This window comes from Lycium ferocissimum, chromosome 4 (genome assembly GCF_029784015.1).
Source record: "Lycium ferocissimum isolate CSIRO_LF1 chromosome 4, AGI_CSIRO_Lferr_CH_V1, whole genome shotgun sequence".
NCBI lineage: Eukaryota > Viridiplantae > Streptophyta > Magnoliopsida > Solanales > Solanaceae > Lycium > Lycium ferocissimum.
In genome coordinates this window covers 48,637,851-48,643,642 of record NC_081345.1, presented here as the reverse complement: position 1 = coordinate 48,643,642, position 5,792 = coordinate 48,637,851, and positions in this window count along the sequence as shown.

The following is a 5,792-nucleotide window of genomic DNA, read 5'->3' as shown; positions in this document are numbered from 1 at the left end:
AGACTTTACCCAAAAAAACCCGAGCAACCTGAAAAAATTGAGAAAACCCGAGCTTGAAAAACCCAACTTTTGTTGGTTTGGTTTGGTTTATAAATTTAAAAACCCGATACAATTGGTTTGGTTTGATATTTGAAAAATCCGAACCTACCCGATCCATGTACACCCCTAATCAAAACTATCGAAGAAATAGTCACTTATAGGACAAGATGACTAGTCATCCAACTTATAGAGACCAATGTCATAGTGGATTAAGGAGACAAAAGGATACAACAAAAGTTTGTGTGTATTAGGACTTAGGAGGGACATGACATGTGGTGATGTGGATTACGTATGTTTTGGTTAATGGGCTTAACATGAAATAAATTGAAAAGTCATTAAACAAAAAGATCCAAAAACTCTTTCTATATGCGCATGATTAAAATGGTTTCCACTATTGACACTTCCCTTATATATCTTATTGATGCCTTACTTGATTATCACATAACTTGCCACCTTTAGCTTACAATAAGCTCGTTTATCTCTCACAATTCTTGAGTTTTAATCTCCTATAAGCCAAATGGCCAACTCAAATTCCACATTGAGCTTAGTATTCCTTCTATTATTATTACTTGCTAAGGTAAATATTTCAACAGCAACTAGCTATCGTGGGCTTGAAAGCATAAGAAGAAAGATAGATAGCCAGAAGCTTTTACATGAAATAATTTTTTATTTGGGAAAGAACTCAAAGAAGATGCAAATTAATAATAGGAGGGCATTGGTGGATGCAGATAGAGTGGCTCCCGGAGGACCTGATCCTCAACATCATTAGTATGAACGGTATAGCCATAAATTCTGATAAGGGGATTGAAGAAATTCAAAAATGCTATAGCTGAGATTTGCAGTAGTATTTCTCTTATGTCAAAGAAGATTCAAAATTTTATATACGTATAAGAAAATTTATTTTTACTCTATTTAGCAGTATAACTTTCCATTCAAGGGGATTCATATTGAATCCTCTTCATGGCATTGAGGGTTCAAGATGAGTGTGATTTTCTTATATGCATATATGTATTACATTTTCTTGCACATGTATTACAATTTTGGGCATGAAATTGAACCAACAAAACTTGTTTGTTTTCTTCCATGCCGAATACATCCTTTGTCAAAAGAGAAGTATGTAAATACCTTTTTGTAACATTGTCACATAACTCAAATTCCGTTTTCCCTTTATTATTGTAAAAGTTTAATTAATATATATATATATATATATATATATATAAAAATTGAACCAACAAAACTTGTTTGTTTTCTTCCATGCCGAATACATCCTTTGTCAAAAGAGAAGTATGTAAATACCTTTTTGTAACATTGTCACATAACTCAAATTCCATTTTCCCTTTATTATTGTAAAAGTTTATATATATATATATATATATATATATATATATATATATAGGAGTGTACTAACATAAAATTTCACCAGTTATTGCTTTTTGGAAAAATTATTTAGGAAATGACCCTCTATTTATTTTTTATTTATTTTTTTACAATTATTAAACATTCTAGATCACAATCTGAAGATCTCTTTTAACAAGCTGAAAATCTTATGAGAAACGTCAGTTCACGATCTAAAATTTTGCAATTTATTCAAATGGTAAACGACAATCTATTATTTTGTCTGTAAGGTTTAGAAATATATGAGCATATATTAGACGTTAATCTAATTTCAATAGCTGTGTGCGCACCTTGTAAAGATAGGAAATAAATTTTAAACAGTAACCTAAAAAGCCACTTATATAAATCAGCCTGTATCCACTAGCCCATGAAGCCCAGTGGGCCAAAGAGGTCCAAAGGCCTGTAAATCAGCCTGAATCCTACTCTCAACTTTCAATGGGTCATTTGCACTTTGATCCCTATTTTGTGTTGGTCTTTAATTTTTGTCGCTTATAACAAAACTCTTTTGTAGGGTATCAGTTTATAATTTTTTGCATAATAATATTTCACGAATTATGCACCTCGACCTTAATTAACTTATGTTTCACTAGGCATAAATTCGATTTTGAAGGATAAAAAAATTGAAGACCGCCATTTGAAGGAAACCCGTGCAATTTCTTCATTTTCAACTCTGACATTTATGACCCACAAACATCTGGTTTCCGTCTATAAAAGGGCAAACAAATCAGAAGTGAAAAATCTTGGAAATTGGGCTGTGAAAAGGACATTACCCTCTTTGTTGTAATGTCAAGACAACGAGTGATTTAGAAGAATGACATTGACCCGTTTGGCTATGAGAGTCTCACTTTTGTCCGATTTTTTTTTTTTTCACTTTATTTAAAAATTAATATTTGGCTATAAAAATTTCAAATTTTAAAAATATCTAAAAACCTGATTTTACTTTTCTTTTTTTTTCACTTTTTTCAGTTTCAGTACTTTCAAACAACCAAATATTATTTTCAAAAACTATAACCAAACACAACTGGAACTCCAATATTTCAAATAAAGTGAAAATATTTGGTTTTCATAGCAAGCGCCTACTTAATCTTTTGACATCGTTAGTTCAATGAGTAAATTCAAGTCTAATACTAAGTTCTAATTTTTTTACTTTAAAAGTTTGCACATGGAGCTAGCAGCGAAGGCAAAAAGTTTAAGATAACCCATTTTCAAAGTCTTTGAATGGGCGTTTGGACATAAAAATTGTGAAGTTTGAAAAAAATAGTATTTGTTTTCAAGTGAAAATGGTATTTGAAAACTGGAGTTGTGTTTGAGCGTGAATAAAAATTAGAATTGTTTTTGAATTTTTGTGAGTGATTTGGAGTGAAAATTATAAAAAGAGCCTTTTGGAGTTTTCAAATTCCAGAAAATTCCGGAATTCAATTTCAAGTTGAATTCTGGAAAATTATAATAACACCATGCTATAAATGTATTATTGAGGGGAAAAAGCCTCCTGGTTGGGTTTTGGAGAAGAAGACGAGATTGAGAATCGAAGAGAGGGAGATTTTGGGGAAGGTGGTTTGGTGGGTGTGAAGGAGGAGAAGAGATTGGCTATGGATGAGACTGATTGAAATAGCTCACAACGGGCGTTCCCTTTCCCTTTTGGATAGAAAGGGGAAACCGAGCAGTTGAAAAGACTAGAATAATTAAAATTACAGTACTATAGTCTATAGTAAATTAAAACTTAGTATTAGACTTGAATTTACTATAGACTATAGTACTGTAGTTTTAATTATTCTAGTATTTTCAACTGCTCGGTTTCCCCTTTCTATCCAAAAGGAAAAGGGAACGCCCGTTGTGAGCCATTTCAATTCAGAAATGGCAGTCTCATCCATAGCCAACCTCTTCTCCTCCTTCACACCCACCAAACCACCTTCCCCAAAATCTGCCTCTCTCCGATTCTCAATCTGTTCTTCTTCAAAACCCAACCAGGAGGCTTTTTCCCCTTTAACAGTGTCCAACTAATTTGTGTTAGGACATGCTATAAATGTACCATATTTGAATTTGAGACAGAGGTTGGACATCTGACTGGTTAACCATACTATTCAGGAATTTGTAGTAAAGTGAACTTTGTGTTGACTAGATATTGTGAATTTTTCAAATTTATTAATGTAGCAATTATTCAGTTTTGTAATTACTTAACGTAATAAATATAGAAATACATTTATTTGTCACAACATAAGCTTAATATAATTTCTTGTTTGATTGTATAAGTGGTAATTATATAATCAGATACTTTTAAATTTTGAATATAAATATGATTATCAAAAAATTAACTAAGTCCTTTTTTGTATGAACAAGTTAATAACTCTTAATGGGTAACAAATATATGTCTAATTAAGAAATATTGGGCACTATTTATTAGTACGGCTAAGTTTAAAACACATATATTTTTAATCTGAATAAATTAATAAGACGTCCAATTAAACAAATTAACAACCCTTATGAACATAATATAGAATTCAAGATTTTTGTTTCTTATATGAGTAAGTTTAACGAAAAAATTATAGAGATTTCCAATCCTTTGCGAATTGCAGAACTGAAGAGCCTAATTATGTACTTTCAATTTCAATTAATTTATCGCTGATCAAATATTTGTTTGATTAAAAACTAAATTATAAATTTCATTTTTAAATGGCTCCTCAAAGTCGCGAAGTGCCAGTTCATTAGCACGTGTGACATGTGATTTGCTATAAGCCAAATCCGTCGGCGGCCCTTGTGATCGTCCAGATTTTTCACTTAGACATCTAAACTGAGAGGTTTTCCTATTGAGCACTAACACTACCCGAAATTTGTTCCAATTAGATATTTTTCGCTGAATCAGCTAAATTTACAAAGTGTATGTAATACACTCGCTGCTGACGTGGCAATTGACGAATAAAATGAGGACATGTGTCTTTTTTAGCTAAAAAAAGAAGAGAAAAATGATTTTAAAATATTTAATAACAATAAAAGTAATTCTCTCAAGAAGATTAAAAAAAAAAAACTTGATTTGCACTAATCAGAAACGGACACATTATTAACAAAAAGAAAAAGAAAAAAAGGACACGTTGAAAATTTTGAAATGAATAGTTGTTATTGGTGTTCTTCACCATCTTCATGTGTGTTCTTGTTCCAGCCACGATTTTAATCCAAATTTTCAAAAGAAACTCCTTCAAATTTGTTATAACTTCAGCTAAAGATTTTCCACGAAGACCCAAAGACAACCCAACATTAATTTCTTAAATTTTTCATCAAATCAATTAACCCATTTTAAACCTTCAAGCTTTCTAAAGACTCCATTAATGGAATAACCATAGTCACCACCTCCTTCTTCATCCATTTCTGTCACAACAACCACCACCATATAATTTCGAGAGAGTTTCTCATTAACATGAGTTTGGGTGTAAATTCAGTTTTTTTTTTAAAATCTTTTTGGGAATATTATTTTTCTTTTGCTTATTAAATAGATTTATCCAAAAAAATAAAAAATCATCTTTCTTGTCCCGTAAATGCTTAGGGAGAGAACGGGTGGTGGCGGTCTTCATTTTCTCTGGTGAACAAGATAGCAATGGTGGAAGGTTTGTTAAATGGAGAAGAAAGAGAAAAAGAATAAAGTAGAAGAAAGAAATAAAAAGAATAATTTTTTTTTTTGTTTTTTTCTAGGCACTGCACGCGCCAGTTTGGTGTGGAAATCATGCAAGTTGTCAAGTCAGCGAAAAATATCTAAATGGCACAGTCGGGACCTACCTCAAATGTCTAAATAAAATAATGTTTAGTTGAGGTGTTCAAGTAAAAAATATTGACGACCATAAGGGCTGTCGATGGTTTGACCCTTGCTATATGATGCGGTGTGTTCAATATTGTTAAAGATACCAAACTTATTCGTAGTTTAGTATTTTTTTTTTTTAACAAACATCCCCGGGCCCCTCCACAACAAAAAAAAAAAAAAATCATAAAAAGGAAGAAAAGTACAATTTGTAATGTCTGTCTTTGGAATCGTCGTTGACACAAGGGTCGATAAGGAATATGCACATTACTGCTATGGAATGATAAATGAATATGTATAATAGGAACAAAATGATAAAATTTTTGATTTTTCAAATTGGATAAGTAAAAATGAATAACTATTTTTAATATACAGAGCAAGTAAAATGGACTGAGGAAGTATGTATTTTGTTGGCTAATCCTAGATAGTATTGACCTCAGAATATCAAGAGAAAAAAATGCGTTCTTTCACTCGGCACTTTTTATACGATTTTTTCTGCATAATATAGGATTTAAATTATAAATATTGATAGCATAAAGCAGTATAAGTTTTGCTTATTGGCTTAATAAAAGGA